The sequence below is a fragment of the Choristoneura fumiferana genome, chromosome 13, assembly GCF_025370935.1.
Source record: "Choristoneura fumiferana chromosome 13, NRCan_CFum_1, whole genome shotgun sequence".
NCBI lineage: Eukaryota > Metazoa > Arthropoda > Insecta > Lepidoptera > Tortricidae > Choristoneura > Choristoneura fumiferana.
In genome coordinates this window covers 17,228,626-17,250,496 of record NC_133484.1, presented here as the reverse complement: position 1 = coordinate 17,250,496, position 21,871 = coordinate 17,228,626, and the positions used below count along the sequence as shown (strand labels likewise).

At 36.3% G+C, this 21,871-nt stretch overlaps 1 protein-coding gene across 1 annotated transcript in view; it reads left to right on the top strand.

Moving 5' to 3' along the window:
* Positions 1-6,102: 6,102 nt before the first annotated feature.
* The window catches only part of LOC141434196 (neuropeptide CCHamide-2-like), an 83,814-nt gene continuing 68,045 nt past the window's right edge, over positions 6,103-21,871 (top strand). The window contains exon 1 of the mRNA XM_074096556.1: positions 6,103-6,190. The gene's annotated coding sequence lies outside the window, so the exon portion shown is untranslated. The remainder of the gene's footprint in view (positions 6,191-21,871) is intronic.

Here is a 21,871-nt window from a genome sequence, read left to right as displayed (position 1 = left end):
AGTTCCCAATCCGCACTGGCCTGCGTGGGAACTATGGCCCAAGCCGCTTATTCTGAGGGGAGGCCCATGCCCTGCAGTGGGATCGCGAAAGGCTGGATGATGATAGCGTTTTCGTTACACCTTGCAGAATATTGTAGAAATATGAATAATGTAGCTAATGTCACGAAGCCCGATCTATTAAACTGCTTCGGAAAAAATATAATGTTTTCGGTTTTATTGTTTGTAATATAATACATTAATTTACATAATTTTGTACAATTATGAGTTTACATACATAATAAAGAACTAAGCTATTATATCTTAATTATAATATAAAAGTGATCGTAAACGGGAAAAACGAGACAGAGCAGGACTGTGTATCTACAACACCATTTATTACATTATTCCCAAAAACGCATTATTTCAATTCGATTATTTGACGTTGGGAATGCGAAAACTTGGAAAATATGACATTGGGTGTAATTTTGTATATTAACGCAAAATAAATCACAAGTTCGAATTTCGAGCTCGATATATAAATGTTGGGATTCTTAAAAAAAACCTAATGAAGATTACGATATATTTTGGGATTTTGTACGAGATTTATGTAAAATCACGGGATTTCAATTGTAACTACCAGATCGAATAGTTTACGCGTGCGAAGCCGCGACTCTAACTATAACAATGAAAATTATAAAAAGAATACCCCGTCTAAAAAGTTTACTAATGTTTCGGCGAATAACGTTTGCCAACCTAGAGCATAAGATTTCACCGGCTGTCTTACTCTCCATGCCGAAACACAACAGTGCAAGCACTGCTGCTTCACGGCAGGATTAGCAAGCAAGATGGTTGTAGCAATCCGGGCGGACCTTGCGCAAGGTCCTACCACCTGGAAGTCACATCGCCGCGTCACCTGCCGTCTGGCTTGCCATCGTCCCTTGCCATGTCGGCTGGCTTTAAAGCCGAAGGTACTGAACCAGTGGCAAGCAACTGACGTACTAAGTCATTGATGGTGCCATGACGGAACATACGGCCGGCCCTCCTAACACAAGAAAGACCATGTCGTCACAGTTGCTCCACCTTTTTGCTACAAACGCATAAGTGAGGAATGCATATTCTGGCCCCAAGTCTTACGGAAATTGGTATCCGCAAAGAATTTGGGTCCAGAATAGTGCCGATGTTCCTCGACGGCAAGGCGTTTAGTAGAGAGCAGAAACAGCCAGCAGTCGGGCGCGTTCTGAATCGTCCGGACAGTTTTCCAGGAGGGAAGCATAGGTTGCATTAAGGCGGGGGGTGTCCCAGGCCCTCTGGATGTGTTTGACGGTAGGGGTATCCGCTCCCGGACACGAGTCACACCAAGCTTTTTCGGCCTCCGCCAGGCTCACTAACTGAACGTCGGGTATCTGTGAGTTATTTATTTAAAATGATACCGGCGAGAGACAGCGAGCTGTAGGCGGAAGACAGGAAACCAGGTAATGCCACAGTGGACGATGAGCGAACACCCAAGCCACCAAATCGAATGGGGAGAACCGCTTGAGTTCACGAAAATGTATCGAAGAATTTTGGATAGAGTGGTCTGGAAAGAATTGTCAATGGACGAGAGAATGGACGGAGATTTCCAAATCGGGAAACTGCAGAGTAGATACATGAATTTTGGTGTGAATACACAGAAACGAATAAATAAAGGGCCATGTGCGGATTTATCTGACAAAGGAGGTTTGATGTAATATTGAATAAATTTAATTTACAGTTACGAAGTAGCTTATGTAAATTTCCACGGGAATTTTTACGAAGTCCAGGAATAGATTCTTGAGGCAGATACTGTGGAAAGACGACAAAAGTTGCGGGTAAATGGTGAATGCAGGTGGTAAGTTGTCGTTCAAAGTGACGTTCTAAGAAGGACTCCTTTAATCAACAGTGGCCATCTTCCGATTAATGATGATTATGTTGATGATTTTTTTCTATAAATAATTTGCTGACGACGTTCTCGTTTTTGGCTTTCCTGTAACCCACTTTGATAATCACGGTATCTGACAACTTGACACCCTGTTTTAATATTCTATCCTTGACTATGGGATCAGCAAAAGGCTCCAAACATGGGGCTTTAATCAAGGGGTATTAATCAAACAAAGGTTTTATTGGAACGGTATTACAGGAGAACCTATGAGTAAACACACTTAAAATATTTTTCTCTTTATTCATAAAACCTTGTACCTATGTGTTTCCTAAACACTACAATTTGGCCGCTTTCAAGTCCAGGGTGAATGAGCATTTACTAAGCAAGCGTGCTCCATCGTAGGCCTCATCCTCGCTTTCCATCAGGCGTGATTGTGGCCAAACGCAAGCCTATACTGTATAAAAAATATAAAAAATAACGGAACATACACAATTGACAAACGATGAAAAAATGATGAAACGTTAGAGATCCTTTACAGGCATAAGTTCGCCTTTGTACCTACGTGTAGGTATCTGAACGGTTGTCAATTGTGTTTTTTCTTTATTTTATCCCCGACGCAAAAAGAGGGGTGTTATAAGTTTAACCGCTATGTGTGTCTGTCTGTCTGTCAGTCCATGTGTCTGTCCATAGCACCGTAGCTCTTAAACGGGTGGACCGGTTTGAATGCGTTTTCTAGCGATGGTTCTTAGACATATTTCATCAAAATCTGTTCAGCCGTTTTTGAGATATTGAACTTTGAAGTGATAAAGTCGGGGGCTTTCCAACTTTTTTCCAACTAACAGTGCTTTCGGAAATACCATCATTGCTAAGAAGAACGCGCCGCAAGAAACTTGGCAGAAAGTAATTTAATGCCCTAATGGAAATAAGCTTCCTCTAATGGATTATAATATCTATTAGAACCCTATTTTGATTGCGTAAATTGTTTTCGTGGCGATGAGTGGTTGCCTCATGAATCCGACAACAAGTACTTAATCTGATGATAATAATATATGCGATAACATGCAGTATGAAGTGGCTGCGATCATTGCCTTTGTAGAAAAAAAAAACAGCTAAGTGAGACTCAAATGCGCGCACCGAGAGTTCCATACAAATAGCCAATGTTACGATCGTGAGGGATAACTATAATTAAATTTGAACCTTATTGTCATGAGTTTCTCAAGGTCTATTATCGTTGTCCTTTTCAAACTCGACAGGTTGGAAAGGGGTATCATTTATTTATTTATTTAACTCGTATTTTATTTTAATTCATTTTATCATCATCCCATCCCGCTAATATTTTAAATGCGAAAGTTTGTAAGTCTGTTTGTTTGTTACTTCATCACGTCTAAATCAGTGAACTGATTTCGTTAAGTTCGAGTCCCGGGGAAGGACATAGGATGGTTTTTATCCCGATAAATTACATAATAGTTCCCGCGGGATAGCGATAACCGAATTCCATACGGACGAAGTCACGGTAACTGCTAGTTTTAGATATTTACTGACATAGACAGACATACACACAAAATTAAGATTTTCAGACTTTTCTTATCTTGTGTGCTATAAGAACTACCGTCATGCTAAATTTCAAGTTTCTAGGACAACCGGAAATACCTTAAAGGTTTTTCGGTTAAGGCTAGTTGTACATACACAACTTTTAATGACTGTATCCTTTGATAGCGTTGCCTCAGAAGTTCGATTTTTTTACTTCTTCAAGGTGTACCAGATCTTAATTTTCTCTAAAAATCTAAGATAATTTCTGGTCCACGCTTCCTAAACAGTCGTCCAGTAAACAAAGTGCATACGATACGTTATCATAGCTCATAAAGGCTGTACTGTGATTAAATCCTGCTGCGGGCTAATAAACCTGAGCCAACAACCCAATCAACTGATTGTAGTTATTAACACGATATGACGAGTCATCAAGCTGTATTGAGCTACATTTTCATGACCACAGGTATGGAGCTAAATAGAAGCTAAAGTCAAGTCCAAAGAGCGTTTAAAATTAACTTTTTGTGGGTTTTTTTACTGTTCTTCATTATTAACTGACTTCAAAATAACCTTATAAACTTAAACCAATGACTGAAATTTCAAAGTTCAATATCTAAAAAACGGCTGGACTGATTTTAATAACATTTAGTTAAGAATCACCGCAACGAAACTCGCTTTCACATAAATAAAACCTGCATCGAAATATGACCCTCCGTTTGAGAGCTACCATGCCAAAGACAGACAGACAGATAGACATTGACGTCAAACTTACATAATAAGACCCATAGTAGTGAATGAGCAAGTCCAAATTAACATCCTCACTAAGATTTTACCGTAAATTTTCATTCAAGATGACAATAGCTTCGGACAAGCTACTCTTTGAACATCTCTTCGGGAAATTTTTAACACGATTTTAACTTAATTGAATCAATCTGCTACTCAGTAACTTTGTGGTGCATTATAGACATTATCATTCACTCGTTCATTTCATTCATGCCAGCTCTTGTCAATCGATTGTACTCAGTTGAACTTACCCAGTCACTAACTGAAACATTCTGAATACTACTAGTGATATTTTGTATTCATAAAATCATACATTTATAACATCACTACAAAACTTCAACAAAGTTTGTGAAAAACTGTTCAAAGATTTATATTAGAGTTTAAGGCGTGAATGAGACGACAGAGACAGCACGACATAGACATAACATAGTCGTCTCTGTCTAACCGTAAATCTGAGCCGCGACTGGCCTGCGAGCGTAGGGCGGGAATATGGGACTGAATAAACTTTAGAACTGGCGAATATTCTACCAATGCCTTAAATTATAACATCTATTTTAGTGTCAGATTGATGATTCAATGAATGTTAATATTAGGAAAGTAACGTGGGCCATAAAATTTTGATTGAAATAACTTTTTAACAAATAAAGCTGGTACCAATTTAATTGGATAATTGGATCTTATAAAAATTTGGTCGATAATTTCAATTTATTATCATCATCATAATGTCAGCCGAAAGACGTCCACTGCTGGACATAGGCCTCCCCCAAGGCTCTCCACTCAGAATGGTCTTGTGCTTTCCGCATCCACCGCGATTCCTCGATCTTAAGAGAAGTTTCCCTGCCCTGCTGTTAGGTATTCGTTTGGGATGTTGCTGTCTTTATCGCTCGTGACATAAGCGCTCGCAGCCGTCCCCCCCATGCCTTCCGCAACGACGTCCGTAACTTATATAGAGATAGCTGTAGGCTTTTCAAGATTTGGGCGGTTGAATTTTGGGTTTCGTTGTCCTAATATTATACGAAAAGTACCTATAGCACAGAAATTCTCTTAACCAGAGGCCGTATTCCTAACGTTTCTAACGCTCGCGATAGCAATCAAATGACAGTTTTTTTATGCGAAATCTGTCATTTGATTGCGATCGCGATCGTCAGAAACGTTAGGCGATACGGCTTCTGGTCGTCGCTCCATCTTGTTGGAGGCCTACCGACAGCTCGTCTCCCGGTCTGCGGGCGCTATTCGAGAACCTTTTGACCCCATCGGCCATCAGTCCTGCGAGCGATAGGTGATCATTTATAAAAAAGTTTGTACATTTGATTTGCGACTCCGATTTGGATAGAAATTTGCAGGTATGTAGAGTGAACGATACTGAGTCTAAATAACATAGTCTTCCAAAATGTCCCAATTGGTTTGTATGGAAATTTACTTTTTTGTTACCAAAACTCTATCCGACACGCTCTTGGCCGGTTTTTTGTGTGTTTTTGTATGTATTTGAGCTGTAAGCGCACTGGTTTTATTACTGTAATGCTGTATTTTTTATTGATAAATAAATAAGTTAGTTAATTTTACTCTTTATAAAAGTTCCCTACCGAGAGCCTTATATGAAATTTATATTAGTTTATTTTATGAGTTTATGTCTTATAATTTTTAAAGCATCGTATTGCCACTTCCACTATTTCTGATTTTAAACTCTTTTTTTATAAGAGGGGAAAAGCGAGCAAGCGAATCACCTGATAAGTGTTTACATACAAAACTTATTGACCACAATTCTTTCGCATACAAATAATAAACCGCGATAAACAAATGACTGCGTGTCACGCACCTCGGCAGATACCTACAGTATACCGCCCAGCGTCACGGCACCCACGCCGCCTCTCCCCGCTCGAAGCTCTATGGAGAGCTTATAAGCTCGCTCGCCGCCCGCCCAAGCGCATTCAACACTTGCAGCGCCCAAGAACATGTGCTGATCGCCACCTTAAGTACACGTGAATAGTTTGCCACTGGATTTCTGTAAGTAGATTTTTGTCGTGATTGCTTTTGAGTTTGACTGGTCTGTGGATGTTTTAAACGAGTTGATAAGTTTAAGAAGAAATGTGTTTTTTTACGATTTTGAGGGTTAAGAATTTAGAATAGTTATGTTTGCTTGTTATGTCAAAAAAGTTTCCACAGATAATAAAAACAATGAAATTCTAGTACCTGTACCATTTATGATTACCAAAAAATAAATAAAACTAAGTAATAATTATTAAAAAAATCAGGATTAGTTAGACCATTCTTGAATTATAATTGTAAATTGTTGTTTAATTTTTTAAGTTTATATTAATTCGAAGGATATAAATATTAATGGCCAGTACAAAAAGTGGATTTTGTCTTTAAACCTAGTTTAACTTTTTTAGCTTAATTATCTAGATTTATATTTTCCAGCAAGTGACCATACGAGTAGACTTTATTTATCGCTAATAGAACGTTAAACAACTTTACGCTGAGAATTAGAAAGGATAATTTTTAAAAATATGAGTATTGAAATTCATAGCTTGATAAGAATGATAATAGGTCAACCCCCATAATTTCCCCGCGGATGGAAATAGTTATTCTAATAGAGAAAATATTATTGTTTATATTCTTCCGGGGTAAGATAAGATTTTAAATTGAACACTTTTTACTATGTGACGTTTTCAACATTAGGTAATTAAATCACCATAATCAAGACCTAGAAGTCTACTACAATTTTATTGTCAAAATCGGAGTCAAAATATCTTTATTGAATTCATTAAGCTGTAACAAGCACTTAAGAATGTCGATAAATGTAGCACCGGTTCGGAAAAAACACTGTTGAAAATAATTTGACTAGAAACTAAACTGTTTAGGTATAATTTTTTCAAAGCAGATCTACAATATTATTTAATTACATCCAGAATAAACAAAAAAAAATAGTTTTTTTATCATAAATAAGTCTAATAATGTAAATATTGTCGGATTCCTTAACGACGGGCCCCGTACTCTCCAATAACCATCAAATTCAGATCTAGTAAAAACACCGAAAAAACAGGTTTTATAACAATAAAATCTTTTACTATTATTTTTGTAGCACTAGCAGACAACAGCTCGCGACCCTATTAGCGAAGAATTCAATTATCACTATTTCGTGGGATATATATATATATATAATATTAAAAAGTTACCACAGAAAAAAAACACTAAAATTCATCTAAATCGATTTGGCGGTTTAAGCGTAAAGAGGTAACAGACAGACCGAGTTACTTTCGCATTTAAATTATTAGTACGGATGGATATCGATATTAGTACGGATAGCTATAAATTATTAATAAAAATCTCTAAAATATAAAGCATTCTAATAATAGTCCAGTCTTTAATTCTTTCACACTAGAATTAAGTTTTTATAAATGACTTTATTTGGATTCCATGAAGGAATTCGTTAATAAACTGTACCTCGTACGTGTACTTATATATATTTACACATAGGTATTCTTAAATCTTTTAACTAATCACCGTTTCGCCAAAGTATCATTTTCTTAGCAGTTCGAAAACTTCCTATTTCTCGCTAACTCTGGTAACTTTTTAACATCAGTGTTTAAGCTTTTGATATTTAAAATACACAGAAAAGTAACAGGTTTCAGCCGAAATACCAAACAATTTAACTTCTGGTAAATAATAAATCGAGAGATTAATTTATCTTTTACGGCTGAACGAACATCAATATGTGGTGTGGCATGTAATATGAGCAAATAATTGAAACACAGATCATACTCGTCAAACTGAACAACAAGTTTAGCGACTTTTAAAAATAATTAGTTTTTTAATTTTTATTACACTTTAAAGTTTATTCGAAGAAGAAATGTAAAGCACAATGCTTGATATTTGTAGCGTGAGAGGCGACGTCAGTCGTGTTCTAGGATGGCGTACATTGATAGCACTATTTAATTTGTATGAAAAACGGAAAATCTAAAGACTCCATTATTTAAAAAAAGTCGCTGAACTAATATTGTTCAGTTTGACGAGTACGATCTATGTTTTAATTATTTGCTCATATTACAGGCCACACCCGGTAATAGAAGTATTATTTAGCTAATTTAATACTGGCCGTTATCCTGTCATTCTTGATATTAAAAAACGGCAAAGCACAACAACACAACAACCAACTCTGTCCTTGTACCAAAAATCTATTTATCCATAATTCTTAAAGATTTTTTTATACCGCGCCGGTGGCAAACAAACGTATGGTCTGCCAGTGCCCTTAGTGTAAGTTTTCGGTTACAAAATACGTCTCGATCGCGTTCGCGTTAAAATCTCAATTTGTATGGAAACACGAACATCGCAAACGTTCCGCTAGAGGCGCTGTTCGTGTTTGCATACGAGATTTTAACGCGAACGCGATCGAGACGTATTTTGTAACCGAAAACTTACACTAAGGGCACTGATGGCAAGCAGTTACCGTATCCTATAGACGCTTGCAACGCCAAGGGAATTGTATGCTCGTTGCTAAAGCTTTTTAAGAACTAACATCTACACTCTGCTTTTGATGAATCCCATATTATATGACTATAATGTAATAGATGAGAGACTTCTTGGCATATAAATAAAGTAGTAGGCTTTAGAACAAAACAATTCAAGAGTTTGTATTCTCACATCTTACTTCCGTTGGCACTACAGTTGATTGTGGGTCTTGACGTTCTCTGAAATTTTCCTCTATTTATTACAACGCCTGGTGATCAACTTCCAGTCGTAAGCTTTTCCTTCTTCCTCAGATCCAGTTAGATAGAATCACTTCAGCGTTTTTTGGCCTGCCAGTAATTCTAAAGTTAATACAGACTTATGCTACTGACAGAAATCGGATTTCCCGTTAATACAGACTTATAGGTACCTACAGTAAAAAATCAATGAAAGCGGATTTCCCGCCGAAAAAACTCTTAATCTAATAAGTGTACTAACTCAGTTCTAAAGCCGGTATTCTGAGAAAATCGTTGAACAGCGTGTATCAGGAAAACCCACGGCCTAAAAATTATATAACAAAAAATAGAACCGACTACAAAAAACCATCAAAATATTTTTCTACCAGTCTGAAATCGGTGCCTCAGCACGAGCCAGCAGGAGTGGACCTATAATCGTCTACCTCACCTACAACTATACGAGTATATTGGGCTTCAATCACTCCTGCTGGCTCGTGCTGAAGCACCGACTTCAGACTGGTATAAAATTAGACTGGTAGAAAAAATATTTTCATGGTTTATTGTAATCGGTTCTATTTTTTGCTATTTTTCACGCTTTTTAGTGAAAAATTGCTTCTTCCGACGAAAAGACGTTCATTATTGAGGAGTAATGGTGCTTCATCACCCGTTCGATTTCACCATTTTGAATTACGATGAGCTTAAATTGCTCAGCAACTGCGTTAAAGTAATTGAAATTCAATCCGTGAAGTACTTGTTATTGAGTAGTCGTTCCATTGGTCAAATTTGGTCTTCATCATCAGTTCCACTTCACCAAATGATGATTTTCAAGAGCAAATGCACGAGTTACTCCTATATATATCGAAATTACCATAGGCGTTCCTACAATATTTTAAGAGTTTCCTCGATTTCCTTAGGATCCAATATCCAATCATCAGATCCTGATTTGGTGCTTATGGGACCTAATTGGAAGCATTCACGAACGAAAAAAACATTTTTTAAATTGGTTCATAAATGACGGAGTTCTTAGGTAACAAACATAATAAAAATTGCAACTCCTTTTTTGAAGTCTGTTAAAAATTACAATCACTTTTGCCTTAAATCCTGTAATAAATAAACGTGGCTAATCTTATTACTAAAGCTTCACTTTTAACTACGTTACATTACGAGTACAATCTAATTAAGTAAATAAATTTTGCAGATCATTAATTCATCAAATTTTAATATTGTTTGAACTACTATAGGTAGGATCGTTTGTTGTTGTACTTAAATTCTTGTATTGTATTGTATAACTCTTTATTGTACATAAAAACACATGAAAATAACAGAACACAGGCTAATAAGATGTACAAAGGCGAAGGCGAAGGGGATGTTACTTCAGAATATGTTTTAAGGCGTGTTTGGAAGAAGGTAGCGTCCTCATATAATTTTTACTATTTACTTCTTACTATGTCCATAACTTAATCATTATTTGTTATACTTCAATATAACGTAATCTGTAGTATCGTAAACACATACGTATAAACAAAATCTCTCTGGATTAACACTCAAACTAATAATATTTAGATATATTTCATGATAAGCTATTAAGAATTTTTGAGCTGTCACGTTTTAAATGGGTCCCGACTTTTGAACTTTAAATTAGCTACTTAACAGAGTTCTAGACGACTAGACTTATTTTCGTCCTTTTAGTTTTTAAGGCAAACAGTTTTTTTTAATGTTTTATTTTATGCTTTTTTGATATTTCTGTGAAAACAGTACATTAAAAGTCTTATAAACCATATATATAAAGAATGGGCTTTTTATTCGCTTTCATTTGATATCCATATTGTTACAATACATTTTTTTTCATTCCTCCGCCATATTTTTTTTCGCGGTCGCCATATTGAATGAAATATTATAAGTGTAGTCCGACAGTTATGACGAATCCAATGACACCTCATATGTTAAAATCCGTCCAGCCGGTTAGGCTGCAGCGAGGACCAAAGAAATGGACATACATACAGCCAGGTAAATAATTCTACATAGTTTACAAACAGGCAAACTCTGCGTCGATGGTAACGAGCATTCATTATTTATAATCCAGTCCCGAACTAGAATTATAATTAGAAACTTAAAATTACGGGGTCGAAATTAACCTAGTGACCTGGGTACACTAAAAACGAATTTTCGTCAGAACGTAATTTTCCGAGTTGCCCTTTATTTATGAGTCTATCCTGAGCTTTGCTTTATTTATTACTAGTTGTTGCCGGCGACTCCGTTTGCGTAGAATTCACTAGTCGCCGGGGATACCTCGAGTTCTATGCATTTTTACGGGATAAAAAGTAGCATATGACCTTCCTCGGGACTCTAACTATACCTATACCGAATTTCGCCAAAATCGGTTCAGCCGTCCAAGCGGGAAAAGGTAACAGATAGAGTTAAGTACTTATTATTACAAGGGATTTACAATCAACACACATATAATAATATTAAACAGCAAAAATCAAAAAGAATTAACCTAACTTAACTGAAAATGTAAAAAGAGATGTGAATAAAAAAATATAAAAAGCAAATCTAGGAGTATCCAAAATATCTTCCTATGGCAGGGTTCCCATGACGCTGGGGGCATTAAAAAAAATCAATTATTTTATTATTGTAGATTGTGGGTACATCACAGATAGTTGTTACAATTAGGTATTTTATAATCGAATCAGCGCAACCAGCCAGTTTTTGGCATACAATATTTTTTAAATTAGCTAGGTACCTACTTTCACTAAGTTACATTACGATCCAATCAATACTCGCTTAATTAGCTACATATTAAATGAATAATAATAATATTGAAATAGTTAAAATTGCATGTCAATTACGTCTAGCTATAAATAATTATTGCATTAATTTTGATTACTTAACTATTGGATTCTCAATTTTAATTAGATATAACTATATTAAGTAATTGTTTGTTTATCAGCCCATTAGCTTACCTACATAATGTCAATTATTTTTGTTTTTGATGATCATCAATGCTATAGTATGCCCTCTCCAGACAAAATTAGTACAGTTAAGATTTATATTCGGGAAACTCAGATCATTCGAGGTCTTCCGGCAGGTAATTAAAAATTTAACTGACTTGTCCGTTTGGTCCGCAAATACGGTCCGCAGATACGCGTAATTTTGTCTGCTTTAACGGAACCTGCACTTTTTTGGTATGAAAGTAGCCTGATTGATCAGGGACATTGAGACTTAATGAATTATCAAAAATCACCTCGAAATTCCAGAGATTATCTACATACAAACACACAATTTAAGTTCGCTACGCTCCACCTGGTGATTACGACCGGGTAGGTATACTATTCAACAGTATGGCGCCCTGTAGTGTGGAACCAGCATTATCCTTAGGCAACCCGGAAAGTGAAAGAAGCTCGAGTTATGTATGTACGAAACCGAAAGAACTGAGAGACTTAGGGCCTGTTGCACCACTCTTTAATACATTTCATGTGACATATAAATGTGATGCCATCTCTGTTTATTCGGACAAAACAAACAGAAACGGCATCACCGATATCAATCACAAAAAAAACAATGAGTGGTGCCTTATATGTGTCTTATTTCTATCAGTTTCATAAATACACAAGAAATGAAGGTAGTATTCTTTCCTGCTTAGAAAATTAAATATTCCTAGAAAATCTTTGAGAATAAGGCCCCTAAAATTATAATAATCAAAAGAGCTTTAACATTGAAGAATAATTGGATGATACCGTTACTAGCACCTGTAACTTTTTCATAAAGACCGGTCTAAATCTATTTCGGGCGCTGTTTTGTGCCAAAAATGACGCAATTTAGGACCTTTCGTTCTTATAACGTATATACTTATACTGCTGAATGTATTAGATAAGTGGCAAAGTACCTCGAATTTGTGCTGTTACGTGTATGTACTAAATAACCGCAGTGGCCTGGTGGTTTGGTCTATGGCCTCTTAAGCAGAGGATCGTGGGTTCAACTTTGCGAAGCAGTTGAATGGTCTACGTAAAGTTCCCGATGCTCACTGGGCCGGCTTGGAAGCTACGGTCCAGGCCCTCTCATTCTGAGAGGAGGCCTGTGCCCAACAGTGGGACTTATATAGGGCAGGATGATGATGATGATTTCGCTAATCAAACCGGTGAAAAAAATTGTCTTTAGACTTAGCGGTTAAGTAATATTTTGGGAGTTTTCATAAATCCCGTGGGAAAAGTGGCTAAAGCGATATGCTGAGCCGGGACCTTTTTATAGCGGCAACACTTCTTATTATTATTTTTTCTAACCTGTGTAAAGTGTCACTGCTGCTGCTTTCTTCATCTTTTTCTTAAAGCTATCTACTTATCAAACTTTATGTTAATCCGTCCCGCTATTTTAGCTTAAAATAGTAACTTGTATAAGTACTTAATAGTATTAAGTAGTATTGTTTAAAAGACTGTATAGTTCCACTATTTTTGACTCTTAAACTCACTCTTTGTCGGACTCTAACTGATTACTCCTCTCATCCACTCAAAGGTTGACTGGTAGAGATCCCTTACAGGGATAAGTCCGCCTTTGTGCAAGTAACTATCTCAAAGTTCGTCAAATGTGTTTTGTTTCTTTTTTTGTACAATAAAAGAGGTTGCATACATACATTACACACTAGCAAACTTCATCATTTATGATATTCTTGAATTTCATTAGAAACGAAGTTGCACAAATCTTATTTGCATTAACAGCTTAATGTTAGTAAGCGCTGTATTCATATCTAAAAGTATAAGCGCGAGTTCTGAAGATTTCCCTAATTTTCAATAACACTTGGAAGGCGACACACGCACCGTTTTTATGTGACCCATTACCTGTACAAAAGGCAAGAAAAAATGGTTTACAGAGCACTTTATATTAAAGAAAGATGTCCTTGACTAACTGCTGGTGGAAAGCTTTGCGAAACTGTACAAGATTCTACTAATGTTATAAACTAGCCGTTGCCCGCGACTCCGTCCGCGCAGTAGCGGCGTTAGGGTAGAGCGCGGTGGGGCGACCGCCCAGGGCGCCGGACTTAAAGGGCCCCCTGAAGCCTGTACCTTCTAGAAAATTCCCAAAAGTGCTAAAACCAGCACTGCGTCCACGTAGAGTTCGTATATCGTTATCTCGCGGGAACTGTGCCATTTTTGGGGACTCAAACTATCTGTATACCGAATTCCACCCAAATCGGTTCAGCAGTTTAGACGTGATTGAGTAACAAACATCTAAATCATCCGTTATTTTAGACCACTCTATATCTATATAATTTCAGTTGGACTAATTTTTATTAGACTAATACAAATTATGCATATTATTTTTTGGGCTATTGATTATTTGTTATAAATGAACAACAAAATATTAGGTTAGGTTAGATCACCTACCTATCACCTATCTATTAGGTTAGTATGATATCTAGGCGCAAAGCGCCCAAGCAGGGCAGAAATAGGAGGTCCGCATTAAACACAAAACTAACCTTTTCTCGTAGTGGTTATGCACTTTGTAATGATGCAAATTTATTATTATGACTTTTTGCATTTATGCTATTTGACGTTAGTTTTCATGAAGATGATGCTTTCTGTATTTATGCTTTTTAATTTTATGCGTAAAAAATATGCGTAATGATGAGTATGCACATCGCTAATTCGGCTAAAAGCAACTATGCGTAACAATAATATTACAAATAATGTTATGCCATCCAATAGAGAACCTTACGGCATATGTAAGTCTCACTGTTGGTCACAGGCCTCCTCTCAGAATGAGAGGGCTTGATCCATAGTTCCCACGCTGGCTTAATGCGAATTGGGAACTTCAAACACTCCATTGAATTGATTCGCAGGTTGTGCAGGTTTCCTCAAGATGTTGTCCTTCACCGTAAAGCTCGTGTTAAATTTCAAATGTAATTTGCGCTGAACTTCAAAAAAAAGGTGCCAGCTGGGGTTCGAACCCACGATCCTCTGTTTGAGAGGCTAGAGGTCAAACCACTAGGTGACCACGGCTTCTAGGGCTTAGAACCAAATTGGTTTATCCAAATTATAGCGACTTTTGCAAAAAACTTGGCAACACTTACCATCGACAATTTTTTTTTTTACAAAAAGTTATACTTTAATTAAATAACATTCGTAGGAAGCAATCATAACTAATTTAGACGAGTGATTCGTAGGCCGCGGCCGTGGGAATTTACAGCGGCAATTAACTCAGTCACTCCTGTAATTAGTGTTGCTTGCTTTGTTTTTAGTTTCCGCCATTTTCAAAAACAGCCATGGTAGCTCATCGGCATGTTTCGTATCAGTTGTATGACTTCTACTGTACTTAGGACATAAGTGGGTCGTGGGCCAGTTCCAACCGAAGCAACTGGAGTTCTATGGAGGAGGCTTATGTGCATGTGGTAGGACCTTGTGCAAGGTCCGCCCGGATTGCTATCACCATCTTGCTCGCTAACCCTGCCGTGAAGCAGCAGTGCTTGCTCAGTTGTGTTTCGGCGTGGAGAGTAAGACAGCCGGTGAAATTACTGGCACTTGAGGTATCCCATCTTAGGCCTCTAGGTTGGCAACGCATCTGCAATACTCCTGGTGTTGATGTTTATGAGCGGTGGTGATCTCTTACCATCAGGAGACCCACTTGCTTGTTTGCCATCCAGTCGAATAAAAAAAAACAGTCGACGCTCGACGGGTGATATGATGATAAGCGACTCTTAGCGCCATCTAGTGAGCAACTATAAAAACTCCGAACTGTTTTATATCGCGCTATCGAAGTGCCACAACTCGGTCGCATATTTCACAACTACCGACGCTCGTCCTTCGGACTTCGGTCCCCAGGCATAACACCTGCCTAGAGATCTCTCTATAGAAGCCTCTCCCCACAATGATGTGATGAAAAGTTAATATGGAAATTTGGCGGACAGCTACAGAAAACTGGTAGAAGAATATCAAAGGAAGCATAACGATATTCTGTTTAATAATTTGTGAAATACATCGCAAAAAGGGTTGTATGAAAATCCGTTCTGAGGTTTTCCGGTACCTACTCTAATAAAAAACGGTGTCCTTGAAAAATGGCGTAGATTTATAAGTATAACCGCGTGTCAAAAAAATATTTACATTGTTTTTAAACCTGAATTAAGCTTTTCGTTTCGACTATTTAGAAACTATTAATGTCGATACCTCTACAAATTCTTGAAAAAAAGATTTTAACATACTCACGGAAAACGAAGCGATCCTTTAGCGGTCCGTTTTTCTATTTGGGGCACGGGACCCTAATACATAGCCCTAACTATATCTTAAAACCACAAAGCATCCACAAGCAATATCAACCTCTCATTACATAAGATCTTTGTTTACATTGTTGATCCTGAATATCTCAATTTCCGCCCCCAGTTGTACCCATAATAATATACAAATACACCCTCGAATACGTACCTATGTTATTATAATCTGTAATGTATCAGATTCATGAAAACAAACAGACACCCGTCCGATGACCTGTCCCGGGTATCTATTTCCATACGAATATGAATGAATTCGGTGACAAAATAGCGATAGCGGTGTACTTACTGAGGACATTTCACAAATAAATTTCGAATTCGGTAGATCTATCGATGGGTCCTACGTATAAGGGCTTAAGTGTAAAATCGTTACTTTACAGGACGGCCTTTCAAAGTCAAAAACTGTCGTAACTCAGAGATGGTGTATCCGAGACTTCTAAAATTTGCCACACTGGCTAATAGTACTCTGTCCTTCAATCACAAAGAATAAATTTTAATAAAATATTTCTTGTGGTCAAAAAGACTTGTAAAAAGACAGTAAAAAGATCTATGTGGTACTTTGGCTCATATACGCGTACAACTTTAAAATCTTTGGTAAAAAATACGTTACCCAAGATACTTGGGGAAATAAAAAAAAAGGAATACAATCACAAAGGAATACAATCGCGTTCCGCTTGACGTACAAGCGCCTAAAAATGGCAGTTATGCCCACGAATTAAAAAAAACCACCCGGGATTTACCGCGTAAAAGTATCAAACGTACGTTTAGCCCTTTTACGTTAAAATTGCATCTAGTCCGGCCGTTTTACTTCAATGATAACTCGAAAATCAATTGATTAACAATGTTTTTTAATCCACTATATAAAAATATATAGTTTATATATACCGATAACGCACAAAACCCAAAATTGAAAAAAAACACTTTGGCCCTTATACATAGGACCCATCGCTATACGCTTTTGTACTTTTGGATTTAATATAGATTTTTGTTTTCATCTTTCCTGTGGACATGACATAACTTTTTCAATTGGAATGAATGTATTATTTACTTACAGAACTTGGTACAAATAGATAGGTAGTTATATTTACGGCCACCAGGCATGCAAAAGTTAAGCTAAAAGGACCCTTACCCTTAAATCTGCAAGATATGAAATTAGAACAAAAAAAGTAACAAATAGCTAGAATTAGTTAAATTTAAAAGTAAAAATGCTTTTGTTAAATTATTGCACTCTGTGTGCCACGGTATTAAGTGAAAGACAATTTCACAAAGTGGCCCATGTATGCGGTGTAATATAACCATACATTACCATACTTTACATACGTATGTACCTATAGTAACCCTTACACTGATTTAGATACAATTTACGTCTACATGCAACTATGGGTTACCTATTGGAATAAAGTTTTTTTCTTAGTCTACACTTTATTATTTTTAGGTTTTAAAAAAATTAATTGTGACATTGACTTTTATTGATAGGTACGTACTTGTCAATTAAGACGATTTTAGTTAAAACTCATTAGAAATTATTATTTAATTAACATTAGGTACATTAGGCAGGGAAAAAACGCAACGATAATTCGTGATCTTACTAATATTATAAATGTGAATGTTTGTGAGTGAGTGAACATGTTTGTTAAGTATTTCTTCGCGCTGAAACGGCTAGACGGATTTTGAAAACATAGGATATTTTTTATCCCGATATTTTCACGGGATAGGGATAAAATCTCGAACTAATAACCGCTGGGCTTAGTTATTAAATTTGGTAAGTAGATCATCGAGAGATTCATCTGGGATAACATATAGGCTATTTTTTATCTCCATATTCCAACGGGATAGGGATATAATCTCGAAATAACAACCGCTGGGTTTAGAAGTCCTGAAATTTGGCATGGGTGTTTTAATTTAACGTCGATGAAAACCACGATGTAATTTTAGGGAATCCCCACGAAAATTTAATAAAATCCTGTAATTTCAATTCAACTGCTGTATCTAATGATTTACGTGTGCGAAGCCACGGGTAAGCGCTAGTATCTTCATATTTTTTTATTTAATTGACAAAAGAAAAAAAAAACGTGTCCAACATCTTCTGATAATCTAAATTACGAAATAATTCGATTTTTTTAGGACAGTAGCCGATTGTCCCTAGATATAACACTTTTCCCTAATAGCACAGGAAAAATGGCATATTTTGGCGGCAAAATATGTACATCAATGAAACTTTGTTTATAACTTTTAAAATGAAAATATTTTGTTTTCTGTTTTCAACAAGCACCCTTCATATCTTGCAAAATATTGATACTATGGTATGGGTATGGTCTCATTCGATTCAGCGCACAAAAACATATAGAAAATGATACCTCACTTCCAGGGGGTGTGGGCAGGCATCTTAACCTGGTAGAGGTTAGGATGCCTAAATTTTGATAGGACTCGACAGATCCTCATTTCTAGTGCCAAGATAAAAATATAAACAAAGTTTTATTGATGTACATGTTTTGCCGCCAAACTGTCTTACGAGTATTTAGTCTTATTTTACCTGTGCTATAAAGATGAAGGATCATTTATTTTTATCATACTGAAATGTCCTTTGGTGAAAATAAAAATATTCCGAGACGCATCAATTTGTTTCAGAAATACCACGTTCCTTTAAATATCATATTTCAAAGTCTAGCCTTATATGTAAATCTAGATCCTAGAGCGATAGCAGAATATTGACATAAAGCCTTTTCACACTATCTCGTGGGAATGGAAGTGGATTCCAGAACCAACCGCCTTTTACTGAGAATGGGAAGAACGTATTATGTTACCTACTACAGTCAACATATGACATTTTTATTTATTTAAATATCATGACACTGTTTACAATAGGGAATAATACAAGATTTTTATTTAGTTGAAGTAAATATCCCTTGACTTCGTAGTTGCATGAAAAACAATAGAACTATAAATGAAATACATACGTTCAATTGATACGGAAGTGCTGGAAGTCGTTTTATGGAATTACTAATGTATGAGCAAAAAACTTTTCCCAAAGTATCACATCCAAAAATATTTTACTCAAACTATCATTTGGCAAAAATCATTTGCAAAAACAACTTATCGCAATTTTACAGTAAGCAATTTTTTTTTTGCCAAATTATTGTTACAAAAATAATTACTTAGTCATGTTTCATATTACCAAGTAATAGTTAGTCAAATGTATCGTTTGGCATAAAGCACTCTTCCCAAAATATTGCATGGCATAATAACCTACTTCTCTGGTAGCAGTTCGTTTCTGTAGGGGACGCAGTTCTAACCTAACCTACTTTTCTGATAGCAGTTTGTTTCTGTGGGGACGCAGTTCTAACCTAACCTAACCTACTTTTCTGATAGCAGTTAGTTTCTGTGGGGGACGCAGTTTAACCTAACCTAACCTATTTTTCTGGAGCAGTTGGTTTCTGTGGTTGGTTCGTATGCGAATAAAAAAAAATTTCGAATATAATACTAGCCAAAAGAAAACGTTTGCTTAATAAACGCTTTGTCATAATAAAACTTGACAATGTAAATTATGCCAAATGATAATTTGACCAAATAAATAGAATGCGAAATGTTAATATTATCGACGGTGGAAAGCATAAACGCTGTAACCCAAAATGTGTAAAGTTTACACCAGAGCCAAAAAACTTTTTAAAATTTACTAAAAAAATCATAACTCTTGATCCTTTTGGCCTAAAGTAACCATTCTTTGGGAAATGATGTATATTTGGCTAGGCTATCATTCTAAGGCTAAAAATCTTCTCTAAAGTAGTCAGCAAAGAAGTTTTTGTGGGTTACAGCATTTGAATATTTTTTTTTAGACCACGAAAACGAAGTTACATCACTACACTAATGTATGAAATAGTAGAAAGTGTATTATTTTGGGAAAGCATAAATGTCGTAATTGGACAATGTACAGTACTTTTCATCATATAAAGGTGTTAAGCTGGTTTAGATTCTCAAAATGAAAAATGAAATTGAAAGTAACAGCTTACATCAATCCAATCCATGTAAAATTAATTAGCGTAATCAGCAACTGGTCATAATATTATGGGAGTTTAAAAATGGCAATACTTATTTTTTTAGTATTATTGATTTAATCGTAACAGTAATCAATCAATACGACAAAATAAATTAGGAATAATGTGTTTTTATGCGTCTTGGTATGTTTCGCAATCCGCGTATTCTTCGATAGTATCTTCTGACTGATTTTTAATTTTTTTTACTTGCTGGCAATCCCAAATTACCTGAGCTTACTTGTGGAATCAATTTTGTCAATGAGATTTTTCAAGTTCTTATACTACTTGTTGTAGGTAATTTTTTTGGATGTCTATACTAATTTTGGATGTTTCTTACGAATTAAACTCAAAAAGTAGGTACTTTCTGAACCGATTTATTTTTTTTTCTGCATTAAAAATGCTACACTATCCCCAAAGTGACATACACTTTATTTATTTAGCAGAAAAAAATTAGGGTTTCGTACTATTAAAACTTCAATAATGTAACTTGAGGTGTAACAAAAAACAAGCTTTTATTAGAAAAAAAACAGAACTAACAAGGGAAAAATTATCAATTAATCCAAAGCTGTTTACTCTGGTTCTGGAAGATGTTTTCAAAAAACTCGCATGGGAAAATCGAGGTCTAAATATAGCAGGAGCTAGACTGAAATAACTTAAGGTTCGCAGATGACATAGTTCTTCTCTCCGTGAGAAGAATTACAGGTAATGATTCAGGAGTTCAGTGACGTCTCTTTACAGTTGTTTTGGAATGAACTTGGAAAAAACAAAATTATGACGAACGGATGGATGGAAATACCGTAAGCTAACATCAACGAAACCACCGTAGACCAGGTAGAGAAGTACGTATACCTGGAACGGTACAGGACATCAGGATGGGCAAAGATAATCAAACTAGTAACTTCACAGACGAATAAGGCTTCATACTCGTCGAAACTGGACTTTGCTTTTAAGATCAAAATTTCTGCGGAACAAAAAGCCAGGATATTTTTAATCAGTGCATCCTGCGCGGTGCTGATGAAACCTGGTTACTCAACGAAATACTTGATCAATCGATTCAAGTGGCCCAGAGGGCAGTGGAGAGGAAGCTGGTAGGAGTAATTCGCTGATGGACCGCAAAACAAAAAAATAGCTTCGGGATCAAGCAAAGTCGCAGACGTAACAAAAACGAGTGGCGAGCGTTAAAGTGGAACTGGGCTGGATATGTGGCCCGGAGCGAACAGTCGTGGTGCAAGCGTCTCTTAGAGTGGAAGCCATGGGGGGAAAAGCGGCCTCAGGTATTAGACCACAATGCGGTGATGGAAAGACGATGTAAAAAAGGTTTTTGCTGGTTCAAATGGATCCAAAAAGCTCAATGTCGCGACGAGTGGAAAAAAATTGAAGGAGCAGGCCTACACCGAGAAGTTTGAGAGAAAAGCTGAGGAGAAGAAAGGTATATCGGTTATCTAGAAAAAAACGATATGTCCATCTATTGTAACAACTAGTATAATGTCACATAACTAGGTACAGGTACTATTTGCGTTTTAAAAGTTTATATAAATCCGGACCAAAATGAAACCATATTATTTATACCTTTACATTAATCCTTATCAAAGAATGATTTCATATTCAAGAATGTTTTATACTTAAGATCACTTTTTGAATTATTTTAATAATCGGACATTCCACTCAAAAAATATTAGATACGAATTTAAAAAAGCTTTCCGGCTTTGCGTGGGAA